This window comes from Lipotes vexillifer, unplaced genomic scaffold (assembly GCF_000442215.2).
Source record: "Lipotes vexillifer unplaced genomic scaffold, Lipotes_vexillifer_v1.1 scaffold207, whole genome shotgun sequence".
Lineage (NCBI taxonomy): Eukaryota > Metazoa > Chordata > Mammalia > Artiodactyla > Lipotidae > Lipotes > Lipotes vexillifer.
Genome location: NW_006784469.1, coordinates 2598712 through 2608463, shown reverse-complemented (window position 1 = coordinate 2608463; position 9752 = coordinate 2598712). Strand labels below are relative to the sequence as shown.

Genomic DNA, 9752 nt, shown 5'->3' with positions numbered 1-9752 from the left:
CTTTTCTCTTTTAACTGTCAGGCTTGCTTTATAAGTGGTTTATCCACTACTTTTATTATATATTTACCTCTTCCAGTGAGATTTTTACTTTCGTATGTTTTCTTATTATTAATTAGCACCGTTTCTTTTTAGCTTACAGAAGTCCCTTTGATATTTCTTGTAGAGTTGGTTTAGTGATGATGAACTCCTTTAGCTTTTACTTTTCTGGGAAATTTTCTATATCTCCTTCAATTCTGAATGATAACCTTGCTGGGTAGAGAATTCTACGTTAGAAGTTTTGTTTGTTTGTTTTTTGTTTTTTTTAAGCACTTTGAATATGTCATGCCATTCCCTTCTGGCCTATAAAATTCATGCTCAAAAATCTGCTGATAGCCTTATGGGGTTTTCCTTGTATATAACAAGTTGTTTTCTCTTGCTACGTTTAGGATTTTCTCTTTATCCTTAACGTTTACCATTTTATTTATAATGTGTCTTGCTGTGTGTCCCTTTGTGTTCATATTATTTGGAACACTTGGGGCTTCCTTGACCTGAATTTCTGTTTCCTTCCCCAGATTAGGGAATTTTTCAGTCACTATTTCTTCAAATATTTTTTGACCCCTTTTCTCTCTCTTCTTCTTCTTCTGAGACCCCTATAATGTGAATGTTATTCTGCTTGTTGTCCCAAAGGTCCCTTAAGGTATCTTCACTTTCTAAAATTCTCTTTTGTTTGTTTGTTTGGCTGCCCTGTCTGAGTGAGTTTCATTGTTTTGTCTTCCAGCTGGGTGGTTTGTTCTTCTACCTCATCCGGTCTGCTGTTGAACCCCTCTGGTGTATTCTTCAGTCCGTTTGTAACTTCTGTTTACTACTTTCTTATTTTTTCTGTCTCTTCTTTGAAGTTCGCTCTGTTCATCCATTCTCCTCCTGAGTTTGGTGAGCATCTTTATGACCATTACTTTGAATTCTTTATCAGGTGTATTGTTTATATCTGTTTTGATTAATTTTTTTCTCAGATTTTGTCTTGTTCTTTTGATTAGAACATATTCCTCTGTCTCCTCATTTTGTCTAATTCTCTATGTTTTTTTCTCCGTATTAGGTGGATCAGCTATGTCTACCAGTCTTGAAGGAGTGTCCTTATTTAGGAGATGTCCTGTGGGGCTCAGAAGTGCAATCCCACCTGGCCACCAGAGCCGTGTCCCCTCTGTAGGCTGTATTTGACCTTTTGTGGCAGGGCTACAGCTGCTGCAGGGTGCTAAAGGACAGGGCTGTCACCCAGACTGGCTGCAGGGCCTGGTGGTGGCTGCCCTGGGACACTGGTGGGCAGGGTTATAGCTTGGTCAGCTATGAGGCCCAGCTGGGGTGCAGGGGTGGGCAGGGCTTTCAGCAGGGTGTGCCCACTGTCACGAACAGGTTAGATAGAGAATTCCAAAATGGTGCCCACCAGTGCCAGTATTAGCAAGGTACACTGAGTTTGCATAAATGACTCCCACCAATGACTCAGTCCCCAGGGAGCATCTCAACTGGTTCTTGCCTCTCTAGCAGTTGCTTCAATATTAGTAAGTGGGTCCCCATCACTTATGGTCCATGAGCTTTTCAATCTGGTGTTTTTGCAATGGTTTTCAGGCCAAGTGAGTCTGCATGCAAGCCCTTTAAGAGTCGGTCTTCTGTTCCATGAAGTTCTATCGTTTTCCTGAGCATTTTGCCTGTTGGTTTTTAAAGCCTGATGTTTAGGTGACTTGTCTCTCCTGTGCAGGATCCAGTGGTTGGAGTGCTTGATGTGCAGTTGGAATCCCTTGCTCCTCAGGGAAAAGATCTGTACCTTGTGATCCCTTTTGATTGTGGATCACCACAGCTGGGATGTGGGTTATTCCCTGGGAGCCCATATTTCTCCCTCTCCTACCCATCTCAGTGCTGTCCTTTTACCCTCTTTTGTGGAGGATTTGTTCATCCAAATTTTAGGTCTTTTTCCAAGGGAACTGTTCTATATGTAGTTGTAGATTTGTTGTGTCCATGGGAGGAGGTGTGTTTAAGATCTTCCTATGCCACCATCTTGAACCTTCTCCAGAAACCCCATATTTTTTAGCTATAATTCCCCTATTCCTCTGTCCCTCACCAACCCAGCCCTAAAAACCCACTAATTTACTTTCTGTCTCTATAGATTTCCCTATTCTGGGCTTTCATATGAATGAAATCATATAGTATCTGGTAACTTTTGCAACTTACTCCTTTCATTGACATAATGTTTTCAAATCTTGTTCATGTTGTAGCATGTATCACTATTTCATTTCCTTTTTTCTGAAACACCTTAGGTTTGTTAATTTATTAATTAGTAACACATACCTGATTCTGATTCTGAGCTGAAGGGTGTTGTTTCTTACTGAAAAATCAACTATGTAATATGGTACATTATGTGCAAATGTAAATACTGAAGAACTCTGTAAAAGTTTAATCAAGATCTGCTTTCAGTTTGTTAATGATTTCCCAAGAAAACCACTGAGGGAGACACAGCAACCTCATGAGAACCTCATGAATCTCTTCAGAATTAATTTTTATAATGGCAGTTCTGATTATGTTGATCCAAGTAATGCAGTGGTGGCAGGTTGGATAAAGGGAAAGGTTTATTTTTAGTTTCCCCAAATGTTGTCTCACTTGGTTTAGGAGAGCTTGGGAATACCCAAGAATTATCTTCCAGAGAATTTCTGCCATAAGAGTTGTGTTCCTGAAAGTTGGTGCCATCGTGAGGAATGGATCGCTCATGATCTGTCCATGACTGGAGAACTGCTTTCTCTGATAAAACCTTTACATCTCCTGGTAAATGGGAAGACACGGCATGACAAAGAGTTTTGCCGTTTGGCTAGAGAGGGGCGTGTCTTTTGTACGTTGCAGTAAAATCTGTCAAGTGCAGTTTTGTGCTGGCTTTCCCAAGGTCTTCCATGCATCCTGCTGAGGTGCAAGCTTTCTTGATTGCAGCTGGGGTTTTCAGCTTTCTTAAGTTCAGCTTGTACTTGAGTCACCAGATGTAAATTAGAGATTTCTCGCTTCAGTTCCCAGTATGCACTTTGCATATTATCACTTGAAATGCTTAGTCTTTGGAGATCTCTGCTCTTCAGACGGTCTTCCTGAGATGGATCCGTTTGTTTGGATTTTTGTAGCTCTATTTTGAGATCTCTACATTCTTTCCTCATCAGTTCCAGTTCTTGTTCCAAACCATGGATCTTCAGGTAACAGCTCAATTTTTCCACCTCCCGGTTTGATGAAGGTGGATTTAAATTTCTTACCACCTGCTGAGTTTCCATCTCTGTCCTCCGCTGGAGGAGTTCTACTTCTTTAGATTGTAGCTCTTCATTGAGTACTTCCAAAGATTCACAGTTGTCTTTATTCATTTTATCCGATTTGCTCTTCAGATTAACTCTATCAATGCAAACCTCTCGATATGCACGGGAGGCCTTATTTATTTGTTCTCCCCCCACAGAATTTGTTTCTTCATCCCTTCGAGCTCCTATAAGCTTTTCTTCCTAAAACCTTATTCTTTTTTTAAAGAACGAGTTCTCTTTCTCTGAATCCTTAAGTCGTTTTTTGATGTCTTCATATGCAGTGACAAGGGCAGAATGTGAAGCAACAGGTTCATCTCCTGAATACATTGAGATTGGAGTCACTGTATCTCTCCTATGGGCTTTTTCATGATTCAGAATGCAGATATCATCATCTACCAGTGCATCCACGACAGCCCGCACACAGGCTCCTAGGGCCGCCCCCAGAGCTGCCGAGTTTCAATTTCCCAGTGTTTGGAAACAGACCAAAAACAAACCGGGTCACGGGGGGCTTCCGGTTTCCTTGAAGACAGCTCCGCTTCCCCGGCGAAGGCAGCCGCTCCGGGAGTGCCGCGGAGGGACTGCCATTTCTCCTGCCTCGTCGGCGCCAAGGCCGGCAAGGCCAGCCAGTCGGCTGCGGCCCTGGAAGGAGGGCCGAGCCGCCGCCGGAGAAGGTCAGTTACCCAGCTGTGTCAGCGCCCCCCTGGGCCGTGCGCCACGCAGGGGGTGCCAGTTCATTCCTTTCTTTTGCTGAACAATATTTCATTGTATGGATACTTCATATTGTTTATCCATTCAACTATTTTTTGTTGTTGTTGTTGTTTGCACTACACGGGCCTCTCACTGTTGTGGCCTCTCCCGCTGCGGAGCACAGGCTCTGGACGCGCAGGCTCAGCGGCCATGGCTCACGGGCCCAGCTGCTCCGCGGTATGTGGGATCTTCCCGGACCAGGGCACGAACCCGTGTCCCCTGCATCGGCAGGCGGACTCTCAACCACTGCGCCACCAGGGAAGCCCTCCATTCAACTATTGATGGACATTTGGGTTTCCACCTTTGGCCGTTATGAATAATGTTGCTATGAACATTCTTGTACAACTTTTTGTGTGGACATAGGTTTTCGTTTCCTTGGATATATATAAACATAGGAGTAGAATTGTTGGGTCACATGGTAACTCTGTGTTTGATCATTTGATGAACTGCCAAAATGTTTTCTAAAGTGGTAGAGAAGATTTTCATAAATTACTGTAATCTTTGCCATTGATGAGGCCAAGAAAAGGTTCCAACCAGATGCGTAACCTGCTCTTTTCCGGCAGGAAAGGAAATTATTGGATGGAAAAGCATACGGTGCTCCCAACCAGAAGACTTGGGTTACAATCTTGGCCTTGCCTTTCATTATCTTTATGACCTTGTGTCATTCACCTTCAGTGGGCACAGTTCCCCTGTCACTGTCTAGAAATGAAGGGAATTGGATTACACGTTATCTAATTCTAAACTCCAACCCTGAGAATTTAAAGTAGTGTGACATTCTTCACTTAATTCTACATTTCACTCACATTCAAGATTTTGTCTGGCAAAGAAGTAGGATATGATTTTTATCTCCAGATTATATCTAATTTCTGGAGAAAACCAAAGGTTACCTATTGTTACTTATTTCATTTTCCCCTTAGGTAGATCATGTGCTGCTAGTTCCACATAGAAAATAACCATAAAGTAGAAGTATTTCGCATATCTTTTTGGACATATATCTTTTGAAAGAATATATTCACAGAACTGAAATTGGGTTATAAAGATGCCCATTCTGAATCTGTCATACTGGGCCATAAAACAGTTATTCATTAGATCTATGCTACTCACTGTGTGGGTCGCAGATGACAAGCATTGACATCACATAACAGCTTGTTATAAATGAGGATTCACACAGGCCCAGTGAATCAGACCCTCTGGGGGTAGGGCCCGACAGTCTGAGTTTTAACAAGATCTCTGAGTGAAACCTATTCACACTAAACTCTCAAAATTATTGCTTCAGACCCTATGTATGCATTGCAGTCTTCCATCTTAGTATACTATATTCAAAACTTGTTTCTAGATTTAATTTCTAATCAGTTTTGAAACAGAAGATCTGGGCTTCACCTTAGTATCTTTCATTGAAGAAGTGGGAGCTACATGTGCTGTAGTTAGCAGCCAACGCTTAATCCGTGCCAAATAGATGATGTCCAGTAGCAACAGCTGAATCAGTAAACTTTGGTTTACTTTCCTCTGGCTCAGAAGAAAAATCACTTCTTCCCTGAGTAGCTTGTACAAGTAAGCCTACCTATTTGCCTTATTTCTTTTCTCTTTTTATTTTTTTTTTAGTGTGGCACATCCATACGATGGAATGGTTTTTTTTTTTTTTTTTTTTTTGGATGCGTTGGGTCTTCATTGCTGCTCGCAGGCTTTCTCTGGTTTCGGCGAGCAGGGGCTGCTCTTCATTGCGGGGCGCGGGCTTCTCCCTGTGGTGGCTTCTCTTGTTGCGGAGCACGGGCTCTAGGCACGTGGGCTTCAGTAGTTGTGGCTTGCGGGCTTTAGAGCACAGGCTCATTAGTTGTGGCTCACAGGCTTAGTTGCTCCATGGCACGTGGGATCTTCCCGGACCAGGGCTCAAACCTGTGTCCCCTGCATTGGCAGGTGGAGTCTTAACCACTGCGCCATCAGGGAAGTCCCTGCCTTATTTCTTGATCAGTTATTTTTAATGGCAGTGAACTGCTAAACTTCCAACAATTTATTTCCTAATCATTTTGTTGTATTTTCTTCTGAAAGAAGAAAACCTCTGTACACTACAAAGAAAAGAACAAGTATTTGAATGATGTTTTACAGTTTCTAAGGTGTTTTCATGTACATTTTATCATTTCATCCTCCTGGGATCCCTGTGAAGTAGTGTAACACTGTGACTTTCTACATAGCCTGTGCTGAAAACTTCTAAACGGAGTCAGAATGGAAGAAAAGGCAGACCTAACAAGATTGGGGCTAAGAGAAGTTGGCTTAGGGAGTGGGAATGACCTCCTTTCTGACCCATTTACATTGGGGTTCACAGTCTAGTTCAGACAAAGCATCAACACCCAGGATTCCAGTGGAGGTAACATGAGGAAGCTCATAGTCTGAACCGTCAACAGGAAATTAGAAGAGATCAGAAGAAGAGCCCACATGTGCTGAATGGGTCATCAGAATCCTCGTGGGAAGATTTGGTCTCCCAGCTTGACAGCTGGAGACTCAGATCTGGGAAAGGAAAAAGGAGAGTCATGAGACTTGTTTCTCCATTCATTCTACAAACTGAGTTCTAGTTCTATGCCAGGCACTATGTCCCTTTCTGAGAATATACTTGAGAGGGCTTCCCTGGGGGCACAGCGGTTAAGAATCCGCCTGCTGACGCAGGGGACATGGGTTCGAGCCCTGGTCCGGGAAGATCCCACATGCCGCGGAGCAACTAAGCCCGTGCGCCACAACTACTGAAGCCCGCGTGCCTAGAGCCTGTGCTCCACAACAAGAGAAGCCACCGCAGTGAGAAGCCCGCGCACCACAACGAAGAGTAGCCCCCGCTCGCCACAACTGGAGAAAGCCTGCACGCAGCAGTGAAGACCCAACGCAGCCTAGTATAAATAAATAAAATAAATTAATTTTTAAAAAAAGAATATACTCGAGAGAAAAAGTGCAGGTGCTCCGTGCAACCATGGGATTTTTAATCTTGTGGGGGAGACAGAGATTAGTGAAATAGCTATGGCAATTAATGTATAATCATGATCACAAGCTGAGATAAGTGCTCAGGGCAAAAAGGAATCAGAGGTCTATGGCAGGCGAGAATTCTAACACCGAACCACCCATGCACCAATCAGAGGTCTATGAAAGAGGATCCGACCTGGTTGGGAGAAGGAGAACTTCCAGAGAAGTAATTACTGAGCTGAGAACTGAAGGATTGAATAGGGGTCAGCTAAGCCAGTGTTCTTCAAGGTAATATTTATTTTCCGGGCTTTAGAGCACAGGCTCATTAGTTGTGGCTCACAGGCTTAGTTGCTCCATGGCACGTGGGATCTTCCCGGACCAGGGCTCAAACCTGTGTCCCCTGCATTGGCAGGTGGAGTCTTAACCACTGCGCCATCAGGGAAGTCCCTGCCTTATTTCTTGATCAGTTATTTTTAATGGCAGTGAACTGCTAAACTTCCAACAATTTATTTCCTAATCATTTTGTTGTATTTTCTTCTGAAAGAAGAAAACCTCTGTACACTACAAAGAAAAGAACAAGTATTTGAATGATGTTTTACAGTTTCTAAGGTGTTTTCATGTACATTTTATCATTTCATCCTCCTGGGATCCCTGTGAAGTAGTGTAACACTGTGACTTTCTACATAGCCTGTGCTGAAAACTTCTAAACGGAGTCAGAATGGAAGAAAAGGCAGACCTAACAAGATTGGGGCTAAGAGAAGTTGGCTTAGGGAGTGGGAATGACCTCCTTTCTGACCCATTTACATTGGGGTTCACAGTCTAGTTCAGACAAAGCATCAACACCCAGGATTCCAGTGGAGGTAACATGAGGAAGCTCATAGTCTGAACCGTCAACAGGAAATTAGAAGAGATCAGAAGAAGAGCCCACATGTGCTGAATGGGTCATCAGAATCCTCGTGGGAAGATTTGGTCTCCCAGCTTGACAGCTGGAGACTCAGATCTGGGAAAGGAAAAAGGAGAGTCATGAGACTTGTTTCTCCATTCATTCTACAAACTGAGTTCTAGTTCTATGCCAGGCACTATGTCCCTTTCTGAGAATATACTTGAGAGGGCTTCCCTGGGGGCACAGCGGTTAAGAATCCGCCTGCTGACGCAGGGGACATGGGTTCGAGCCCTGGTCCGGGAAGATCCCACATGCCGCGGAGCAACTAAGCCCGTGCGCCACAACTACTGAAGCCCGCGTGCCTAGAGCCTGTGCTCCACAACAAGAGAAGCCACCGCAGTGAGAAGCCCGCGCACCACAACGAAGAGTAGCCCCCGCTCGCCACAACTGGAGAAAGCCTGCACGCAGCAGTGAAGACCCAACGCAGCCTAGTATAAATAAATAAAATAAATTAATTTTTAAAAAAAGAATATACTCGAGAGAAAAAGTGCAGGTGCTCCGTGCAACCATGGGATTTTTAATCTTGTGGGGGAGACAGAGATTAGTGAAATAGCTATGGCAATTAATGTATAATCATGATCACAAGCTGAGATAAGTGCTCAGGGCAAAAAGGAATCAGAGGTCTATGGCAGGCGAGAATTCTAACACCGAACCACCCATGCACCAATCAGAGGTCTATGAAAGAGGATCCGACCTGGTTGGGAGAAGGAGAACTTCCAGAGAAGTAATTACTGAGCTGAGAACTGAAGGATTGAATAGGGGTCAGCTAAGCCAGTGTTCTTCAAGGTAATATTTATTTTCCACCTCATCCTCTTGTGACATCTAAATTTGTGACTGCGTTATATATAACATATTAGCATAGCTATATATGCAATTTATAATTTATAATATAAACTTATATTTGTAATTTATAATAAATGTACGTATATTTGGAGGGATGTTCTTAAGCCCCCTCTTATAATTTGTAAGTCCCAGGGCACTGGGCATGAAATGTTTTAATAGAAACATGTGTAAGCGGGTGGGGACAGAGGACAAAGCAAGTATCATTACTTTCATATCTCTCCCTATTGGAAAAACTGAATAAGCTTGAACTCTAAGTAGCAAATACTTTTCTCACTAAAGGATCTTTAATACCCTCTCCCATCTCTGTAACACACACAAGAATGCTAAACCTGCAGGAAAAACTTCCTCCCCCTGAGTGCTCAGTATAGAAACCGAACTGCAGCCCTATATTATATATTACTGCATAATAAAGGGTCTCAAAAATTAGTGGCTTAAAAAACATTTATTATCTCATAGTTTTTATGGGACAGGAATCCAGGCATGTTTTACCTGGGTCCTCTAGCTCTGGGTTTCCCATGAGGCTAAAGTCACCTCAAGGCACTGATTGGAAAGGAGCTGCTTCCTCTTTCACTCATGTGGTTGGTAGCAGGATTCAGTTCCTGATGGACTCCTGAACTGAGGTCTCAGTTTCTCATAAGTTGTAGGCTAGAGGTCTCCCTTGGTTCCTTGCCACATGGGCCTCTCTATAAGTGCATTTCACAATATGGCAGCTGGTTTCATCAGCGCAAGCAAGTGAAAGGAGAAGAGAGTGCCAGCAAGAGGAGGCGTGCTAGCAAGACACAAGTCACGGTCTCGGAACCTAGTTGTGGAAACATTTCATCACTTTTGCCATATTCTACTTGTTAGAATCATGTCCCTAATTTCAGTGTGCACTCAAGAGGAGAAGATTACACAAAAGTGTGAATACCAGGAGGCAGGGAGCCATTGGGAGCCATGTGAGCTACCTACCAGAATTCCCAAAGCCATATTTGGAAAACTCAGCAGGA

The 9752-nt window shown here is 43.4% G+C and overlaps 1 pseudogene; it reads right to left on the bottom strand.

The window, feature by feature from the left end:
* Window positions 1–2518: 2518 nt before the first annotated feature.
* LOC103087187 (5-azacytidine-induced protein 2-like) lies at window positions 2519–9283 on the bottom strand (annotated as a pseudogene).
* Window positions 9284–9752: the final 469 nt, after the last annotated feature.